Below are 10649 nucleotides of genomic sequence, written 5' to 3' on the forward strand. Positions count from 1 at the left end.
TTCCAGTAGCGGTGGGTCTACGGCCACAATGCTGGCCCACCAGTAGGAGTTATATGTTAAATGATTGTCTATGTGATATCATCTACGTTTGCTACTACCTGATATGTTATATGGTAGCATGGTATGTTGTATGTGATAGTAGTAGAGTTCGGTTGTTAAGACCGAAGGGTAGTCAGACACCCCAGATACGTCTGACCAGTATGTGATGATATGTTTATATACTGGCATGTTATGTTATATGTGATAGTGGTTGTAGGAGGGGAATAGTCCACAAGTTTGGTCGTTAGGACCGAAGGGTAGATCGGACACCCCAGATATGTCTGATAATATGTTATGTTATGATATATGTGATAGTAGCAGTAGGGGGTGAAATAGTCCCCGAGGATCGGTTGTTAGGACCGATGGGTAGTCAGCACCCCAGAATGGCTTGACATGGGTAGTCAGCACCCCAGAACGGTTTGACACTGGTAGGTCGGCACCCCAGAATGGCCGTACCGGGTAGGTCGGGCACCCCAGAATTGCCTGGCAGTGTATATGATATGTGATTGTATGGTATGTGGTAAGATGAGGGAACTCACTAAGCTTCGTGCTTATAGTTTTCAGTTTTGGTTTCAAGTACCTCTTCTTCGAAGGGGAAGGAGCCGGCACGGTAGCGGTACATCACACACACGTTATGTATTCCGCACTATGGGATCCTCCTGGGTTTTGTACTCTGATAGTATTATGTTTTATGAAATGGTTTCCAGACAAGCAACATCTTTTATGAAATGACATGATCCGTGAATGTTTTATTTTTAATGTTTTGCAAATTGTATGTTTTAAAAATGAAATTTTTGGCTCCTATTTTTGGGATGTTACACTGAGTTTCTGTAACGAATTCCGGTTCGAAATTAGAGACGACCGTTTCTGGTTGTGTTTGTGTTTGCTGAACAAACTCGGGTTGAGACAAAAAATTAAATAGATTAAAATCTGTGTCGGGTTGTGGTAGTGGTTGCGCTGGTCATTGTGAAAAATACGAAAGCATACCGCCGTTGTGGTAATACGGAGGTGAGAAAATCGGTTGATCAAATGAAGGTATTGAGATGTTGGTGTTTATGACTGGTGTTTTTTCTTTGCTGGGTCGTTTGGAAGATGACATTTTCAAAAAAATTGAAGAAGAAGAGTAAAGATTTTGGTTAAAGTTGTATAAAGGTTGCGTAAAGATTGTGTAAAATGGTAATATATATATATATATATATATATATATATATATATATATATATATATATATATATATATATATATATATATATATATATGAGTTAATAATTTTTTAAATCTATGTAGTCCTTAGTGGGAGGTAGAGATATTTAGGCTAATGAGTATGGAGTGCGGTTCCTAACCGCGATTGTGCCACGTCAACCACAAACACCGACCCCAGGGTGCGGTCTCGTGCGGTCATTAATCTTGTATTTTTTTTAAACTTTACTCCATATATATATATATATATATATATATATATATATATATATATATATATATATATATATATATATATATATATATATATATATATATATAGGTTCAGGTTCATTTGAGACCATTCTAATTTTGTGAGACCGTGAGACCAAATCTAAAAATAATTTTAAAATGCAAAATAAATGGAAAAATCCAAAAATTCTTTTTTAAATATTATTTTCGAAACTTGAATTAACTAAAAAAAATAAAAAAAATAAAAAATAAATTAAAAAAATTTCCGTTTTTTTTGAAAAATACGTGAAATATTCTAATAGAATATTACACTGACATTTTCTAACAAATAATTTTAAAATGCAGAATAAATGGAAAAATCTAAAAATTTTTTTTAAATATTATTTTCGGAAATTGAATTAACTAAAAAAAATAAAAAAAATAAAAATAAATTACATTTTTTTTGAAAAATACGTGAAATATTCTAATAGAATATTACACTAACATATTCTAAAAAATAATTTTAAAATGCAGAATAAATGGAAAAATCTAAAAATTCTTTTTTTAAACATTATTTTCGGAACTTGAATTAACTAAAAAAAATAAAAATAATAAAAAATAATAAAAATAAATTCCATTTTTTTGAAAAATACGTGAAATATTCTAATAGAATATTACACTGTACATATTCTAAAAAATAATTTTAAAATGCAAAATAAATGGAAAAATCCAAAAAAAATTTAAATATTATTTTCGGAACTTGAATTAATTAAAAAAAAATTAAAAAAAAAATAAATAAATAAAATAAAAATATGTGTCTCACGGTTTCACAAAATATAGGTGGTCTCAAATGAACCTAACCATATATATATATATATATATATATATATATATATATATATATATATATATATATATATATATATATATATATATATATATATATATATATATATATATATATATATATATATATATATATATATATATATATATATATATATATATATATATATATATATATATATAAAAGGAATTTTTGTATATTTAAATGTGAAAATGTGATCGAATTCTTTTTAGGGTATACATATAATATGCTAACAGACCAAAAAACCACAGACGTTCCACAAGTCCCAACCCTTTCGACGAAACCGCATACATATTTGCATAATCTATGGTTTTGTTGATATTCTATCACAATAGGTTTTTGGTTAACAAGATTCTTGAAAAAAAAATTGTTTAACAAAGCCCATTCAATAGTGTTTAGAAAATTTTAAGAGATTATTTTTGTTAGACGACTAGAAACGGGCAACGGGCATCCCTGTTATTCCAAGTTGACATCCAAAAAATGACGTTATAACGCCTTCTACACTGCTCCCGATACCCGTTTTTGGCCGTTACGTTACTAGGCGTTATGGTGGCAACGGGAGGAAACGTTGGCTTGTATCGAGTGAACAGTCACTTTTTTGACATTTGTGGAACGGTTACGTAGAAAAAAAAAATCATTTTAGCTCCAATATAATTACACATATAACTTCAATTTTTACACACACATTCAACCTATTTCTTTCATCTTATTACGTACAACTCAACCAATTTCAAAGTCAATCATTATGGATCAAAACTCCAACACTCCTCCAAACACAAGCACATCCCCTTCTCTCAGTTTTACACAATATGCGGCGTACAAAATTAAAAGATATGACTTGCAACGTGAGCATTTGGAGTTCCTTCCTCGAGAAGCCGAGACAAGCGCAATTGCTCCGGAAAATGAAGGCAAAGATCGAGCGGAAATATTTGGACGACAACTAGTGTATCGCTTTTAAGTTTTTTAAATTATTAGGACTATCGTATGCTTTTGGTCAATGTTTTCTTTTATGTCGTTTTTAGTTTTAAAATGGTATGTTTAAATTAGTATTTAATTGAATTATTTTTTTTTTTATTAATTTATATGTTTTTTTATAAATATTATGGCATACGTTAAAAAAATAAAACAAATTATAAAAATAGAAATAAAAAACATAAAAAAGAAAAAAGAAATAAAAAACGATAGGTGTTATCACATGTCATTTGATGTTGTCCATTTGTACGTTGAGTGTTATAACAAAAAAAATGTAACTATATTAACGAGGTGAACATTTTGGGTGTGATAACATGTTCTCCACACTTAGCTTAAAAGTACAAATGATAAGATTAAAGTAGTTGCATTGAAAATTATGAGAAAAAAATACAAAAAATAAAATATATTTCGTAAAACTAAGGAAACGGTTTCCTGCGAATGTTTCTTCTATCAAACCCAAATGTAGACTGTTTTAACTTTTAATAACGCTTGATAGCATGCATTCAAAATAATAGTTTTGAACTAATACGGATCAAAACCGGTTAGTTGATTTGTCAATAACTTTTTTTTTTATCTATTTTAAAATTTTGCATAGAATTGATCTGTTTATTTTAAAACTATGACAAGTGAAAATAAAACTAGCTTAAATCAAACCCAATTTTGATGGATGAATTGGAATCGCCATTTCGACTTGTAAAATTCGTATTTAAACTTGTTACTCTTTTGAACAGAAAATGTTGAGTAGTAATGTAAGGATAATTCTTTGATCATACTTCATAAATAATAAACAGCGTTAGCAACTGGGCTTAGTAAATGCCACCTTGGGATTGCTTGAATCCAGTCCATCTTAAAAAAAAACAAAGAATAACAAATTAAAAATGAACTAAAAAAACAAAGAAATAAATATACTTTAAAAGGTTACCTTCTAAAAAACGGTCGTATGTAACATAATAACATATAAGCAATAAACAGTTACAGGGCAACTCTCCTTTGGCATATCATAATAAGACTAATAATCATGGATTACATATTTTAAATAAATATGCCAATAGAAAGTAGTCCTTTAACTGATTTCGCTTGATGATTGATCCATCATCTCTTTGACTTTTTGGATTAAGCTTGTGAGTTGGTTGGTTTGACCATGTCTAATTTCCATTTATATAGAATTGGGACGATGGAATAAACCATCCAAGAATTAGTATATGCCTAAAATCATTTATGCTTTTGAAAAAAAAAAGTGTCTTTTTCCCATTCCTGTCATTATTTATATTCTCTTGTTGAATCAATTGTACAAAAAATGCCATGAAATTGACTCTTTGGTTTGTTAAGATGATATTGTACTTTTATTAAATAAAATTGACACATAAAAATCAAATGCATTTATTTTAATAATATTTAAATTCTTTTTAGAGCAGTGAACTTGATTAGTGAAATGATTAGATAAATTTATTTGGAAATAAAAAGAAGGCCAATGCATCTATACCAAAATGGACATATCTTCCAAGTCCTCCATTTAAAGCTATTTGGATTCCACCTTTTCAACCAAATCGAGTAGAAGATGAAAAACAAATGCTTTTACAGAAAACAAAAGGGTGAATGAGAAAGATCAAATCTAAGTGAAAAATCGAAATAGTTTTAAATGAAAAACCTACACCATTAGTGGTCTCATGGTCTTTGCGTACGTAGGTTCGGTTTCGTTTTTTGGTTTCCATTTCAGGCTTTTCCGATAACAAAATGTTAGATTAACACAAAAATAATACATTAAAATATAATAAAAGAAAGGAGGGGAAAAGTTATTTAAAATATTATTATCACAAAACTGATATGTATATAAATTTTGGCTTCGTTCTTTTTTTAGACCGGTATCGGGTCGGTCTCAAACCGGTTTTGGAATTTTCCAGTGTTTTTTAAGATCGGTCTTAAAACCGTCCCGTATTTTTTCATATTGATCTTTTTTCAGTCCGATCTAGCTCCAAACCAGTTTCATCTCAGTTTTTTTTTAAACTATTCTAAAACCAATTTTTATTTATACATACAAATGAGTCAGATAACATATAAAAAAAAAGTTATTGTTTTAAGAGTAAATTACAATGGAGGATATGCTTTACCAATAATCATAAGTTTGATCAAAATTTTCAAATCGTCCAATGTAATTCTTAAATTTGTATTTTATGATGATTATGGTCCCTAATTCAAATAAATAATTTCAAATTTTAGACTAAACCTGCAAATTTTTGAAAGACGATATCCACAAACAAATGCAAACCTTAGAATGCTATTAAGACAATCTTTAAAATTTGGTCCCAAGTTGCGATTTTAAGTAAAATACAAAGACCAAATTTGTATATACTCTAATTGTAGTTTAGATGAAATAGACTCAATTAAAACTATAATAATAACAATATAACTTTTTTTATAAAACAATTGAAGAGGTTATATGCATTTATTAAGTTTTGGGTAATGTGCGACCAATTTGATTCATTTGATTCTTAATTAATTACTTTTATTTTATACGTCTGCAAAAAAGAAAAGGGGAGGAGGGAAATTATTCCAAACGCGATGGTGAAAATCTATTTAGATTTGGAGGATGGATTTTATGAGGCATATCCCGTAGCCATTCGACTTTTTTCTTCACGTTAAAATATTCCAATAATTTGTGTGATATGAATTATTGGACTATTGGTACCTTTATAAGTGTTTGTCAAGATTTTGTGACAACCAAAAATCAAACCGAATAAACCTAAATTACCTAAATTACCAACCAGGTTTAATCAAGTTGGTGTTCGGATAATCAAGTGATCAATTATATACCTTTTCATGATTCAAATTCATATCTATTCATTATGATTAGTTATAATCCATAATTTTATTTGTATGGTCATTATGACCCTTTTCTTAAAGAATAGTTCATTCTTAGTGAATGAAACAAGCAAATAAATAGAACTGTGGAAATAAATTTATAATGCTTACTAGGGTTTAACCATGGGGCAAACTAAATAACCCAAAAACCGAACCACATTGAAAAATATGTATTTTTTGTAGCAAAAATAAAACTGAGTTATCCCGTTCTCGTGACTTATTAAAATACAATACATAACACATGTATATGAAATTGTGAAATATAATTATTTGCAGAAGAAGAAAGATCTTGGTGGTGCTTGGAAGTTTGATTTATTGACGATCTGGCCTTTCCTTATGCTTATAAGTGTTCAAGTTCTTTGTAGATGTAGGTTTTAGAACATGTTTGGGTCCCTGGATGGATATTGGACAACTCCAAAGCTTGAGGTTTGGGGTCTTCTGGACCCATTGTGGTACTTAGATTGGATTTTGGTATTCTACTTTGTGCTATGCAAGGAATTGGTGACTTTTTGGTCCCATTTTTACTTTAGCGAGAGATGTTGGTGTTTGGACATGCAAATGTTGGGGCTATTTTATTAAGGCATTAAACACTTAAAAAGTTGGTTATTGTGAAAAGTGTTACAATATGCATAACTAAAGGTAACATGCTGCGTGGCATTGTGATTTCACACCAGTTTTGGCATTTAGTGTACGCTATGCATAGGGCTGTTCACCGTTGATTTTTTTTTTATCAAGTTCAACTTTTGGTTAAACTTGTTGAGATTGAGCTATATTGTTGAGGTTGGACGTCTATTTGGTTTCTAGGTGGTTCGTGATAGTTATTTATCTTTCAAAGACTGAGATCGCTACTATTAGATTAGGTGGATCTTCTCACTATATTACTTATGTAATGATTGAATCCTCTATGTATTGGATGTCTATTTAATACAATGATATAAAAATCTATTTTACCCTTAATAATTTCTTTTTTAAGTTTCTTTTATTTATTTATCATTTTTAAATTGAAAAAAAAAAACAAATCTCTCCACCACCCCCCCCCCCCCCCATTCCCTTTACCTTTCCCTTTCCCATGTTTCCTTACGAACCCATCTCTCTTGAAACAAAAATTACGGACTACTGTACCTCTCTCTACTCTGATACCGAGTCTCTTCCATCTCTCACTACTTCTCCGACGAAAAAACCCGCTGACGACCCTGAAACTTTCGATCCATGAGCTACTATGTAAAAAATAACTTTGTTATCTCTCATGTCTCTAGATTTGTAATTGGATTTCGACGAGAGAGCCTAATAATGATGAGGTCGTGGTCAACGATTAAAACAAGGGAGAATGGAGTCGCACATTGAGATCTAAAAACCCGAATTTTTTTGCTAAACGATTATGGAAATTTGAAAATCTCCAACTTTAGACTCTCGGTGTTGCCGGAATCACAAAAGGACGAACTCCTCCACAACTGCGTGTGGAACTTCAAGATTTACTAAATGATAAATTGTTTGATGGAAAGGCTATGGTAGATCGAAGGCGGACATGTGGAACTTCGATGTTTACTGCGTGCAGAACTCCGACGTACACTGCATGTGGAACTCCAATTTCCACACTCCCTAATCAACGACAATACGTAATTTAGGAAACAAGTTATCTTCACCACCCAACACAACCTCATCCATCTTTGTAACGCTTCCTCCGATGAGTTCTTTGGCTTGATGATAGCTTATTTTATTTCCTTATTTTTATTAGTTTATTTTAGTATTTTTAGCTCTTTTTATTAGTATTGCATTGTATATTCTTTATTTTCTTTATCATGGATCGTGTCGGGTACTTTCTATTTTGCATGAGGTATTTTGTAGGGTTTTGGAGCTTGTTGCGGTTGTGGATTAGCATGGAGATGGATTTTATGTGATTTCGAGGCATTATTGGGCTTTACGAATCCATTAAAGGAGATTTGGGCTTAAAAAGCTAAAGACTTGGATGGAGTGGGACTGTGAAGATGGGTCATGGATTTTTATTTTGGGTTTGGACTATCTATATTTGAAGCTTGAAGATGATTGGTTAATTTGAATCATGTGAGGTATGGAGGGGACCAAGGGAATCTTGGGTAGTAGAGGAAAAATGAGCCAATAGCATTCCAACAACACTTACGAGGGTGGAGTCTCAGTCGCACATACCCTGCGCGGGTACCCGCGCAACTGCACAGTTTTGGGCATTTTGGTCATTTTGCTCACCATTTACCTTGGGGGGTTGGATCTTTTAGGAATCACTTCGATTTTCCACCATTAGAGACCAGATGAGGCGATTTTTGGAGCTTAGATACATTTTTTCTCATCTTTCTAAGTAATTGGTAGATTCTTGATGCAAAAACACTTTTGTGATTGTTATTTTGTTGCCATGAGTGGCTAGTTTCTTTATTTTGGTTAACTTTGGCTAAAAACCCTTGGATATTTGTGGGTTTTTGAAGGATTCATTGTAACGACCTAAAAATCACGACTAAAAATTTCTTTTAAAACGTTACTAAACCATGTTTATAAAAACGTATCATAAGTCATAACATAATTTTCGAGTATTCAATTCAAAACATAATCTCATTATCAGAGTAAAACATTCCCCATGCTAACTGACTATGGTGTGTGCACTGCAACCTCTCCAAGCTCCTCTTTTGAAAACTGAGTACCTGAAACCAAAACTGAAAACCGTAAGCATGAAGCTTAGTGAGCTCCCCCAAACTACCACATACCATACAACATATAAAGCACATACTGGGCCTTGCCCACTGCATCGGACCAAAGTCCGGAAACTGCATCGAGCCGAAGCCCGGACTAACTGGGACCATGTCCCCTGCATTGGACCGAAGTCCGGAAACTGCATCGGGCAGAAGCCCGGACTAACTGGGGCCTTGCCCCCTGCATCGGACCGAAGTTCGGAAACTGACTGGGACCTTGTCCCCTGCATCGGACCGCAGTCCGGACTAACTGCATCGGACCGAAGTCCAGAACTAACTGAACAAAGCGTAACATAAACATATCAACTAACATGAACACACATATACTGCATACTGCATCGGACCGTGACCCGAAACACATAACACATAAATCCTGTTTGAGCCACGAAGGCATCAAACATACTAACTACTGCATCAGACCGAAGTCCGGAAACTACTGCTAGCTAAACGGGCCGACATTGTGGCCTTAGACCCGTTCCTACTGGAAGGAAACTCACCTCGAAATGTTGACTGCTGAAAACTCGAGTGAAAGATGATGGGTTTTGGTCATAAGACATCCTATGTGCTCATACAAACCCTAATGCTTGGATCTAGGTTTCTCTATTGTACATACTTTGAATCCAAGACTATAAACCCTAATTCTAGCATATGGAATCAATATTAACATATAATTAGGTTTAAGAACATACCTTGATTGTTATATAGCAATAACAATCCAATTCCTCCTTGAATTGACCTTGGAAAGCTGAGAGTCACAAGTGTCACTCCTCTAATGGCTTACAAACACCATAAGCAAGTGGAGAAGGTATAAAGAGAGAGGAGGGAGGTTAGAATTCGTCCTTAGGACCTCTTGGGAAGGGTTAGACGAATTCCTATGCCTTAGGGGGTTTATATAGGTGTAAAGATTAGGGTTTTAGTCCTTATCCTTATCTAGTTGCTTATCCACCAAGCAACCATAAGATAAGTCCTAGAAATCCTTATCCTAGTCAAATTCTAAGTGATTAACACCTCAAATTCGTTCACCACATAAATAAGATAATTCTTACCTTATTTTGTGACTATCACATAATTACAATTCAGCCCCTCTAGTTTAATTAATTACACTTGATCACAAAATTAATTCTTAATTAATTATTGACCAATATTAATTAAACAAATATGATTTCTCCTTTAATATATTATTCTTATAAAATATTAATAAATCATAATAACTTCTCTCTCTTTATTTATTTCTCCATTCAAGTTGCTTTGATGAAGGCAACCCAAAAGGACCATGCACCATCGGGTCAAGTACATACCAAAATAGTTATGGACTTAGACACTAATCCAACAGTCTCCCACTTGGATAAGTCTAATAACTATTCTGCGTATGACTTCAGATCCTGATCTGCAATCTTAGCTTTCCAAAGCCGTTGTCAACTCTGATCCTATCAAAAACGCGTGTCCTTAGATAAGGGATCATATATTCCTCCATTCTAGATATCATATAAGATATGATTTCAAATCATTCTCTTTGTACTATATCTCGATTTCCGATTTATGAAGACTGACTAATTGAACAAATCAAATTAGCCCTAGCCCGGCCGAGCATTTACGTTTGTCATCACTAAACCATCGAGGGGCCCAAAGATATCGCTTTTATCCTACTTTGGATAAAAGGAACGGATAAACTTTGATACAATGTTTTCTTGTACTCACGCACCGATTCACACACAACAATATGTTTTATAACACCAAGTTACTGGTGCGTTTACATATTATCAATGTGCAACCGATTTGCAAGATAC

At 32.7% G+C, this 10649-nt stretch overlaps 1 long non-coding RNA gene across 1 annotated transcript; it reads right to left on the reverse strand.

Moving 5' to 3' along the window:
* Positions 1-2938: 2938 nt before the first annotated feature.
* On the reverse strand, positions 2939-4408 carry LOC122196811 (uncharacterized). Its single transcript, XR_006188895.2, has 2 exons — positions 4212-4408; positions 2939-4135 (listed from the first exon to the last, which is right to left on the reverse strand). It is a non-coding gene; the product is annotated as an uncharacterized LOC122196811 (long non-coding RNA).
* Between the last annotated feature and the right edge of the window lie 6241 nt (positions 4409-10649).

The sequence above is a fragment of the Lactuca sativa genome, chromosome 2 (assembly GCF_002870075.4).
Source record: "Lactuca sativa cultivar Salinas chromosome 2, Lsat_Salinas_v11, whole genome shotgun sequence".
In the NCBI taxonomy this organism is placed as follows: Eukaryota; Viridiplantae; Streptophyta; class Magnoliopsida; order Asterales; family Asteraceae; genus Lactuca; species Lactuca sativa.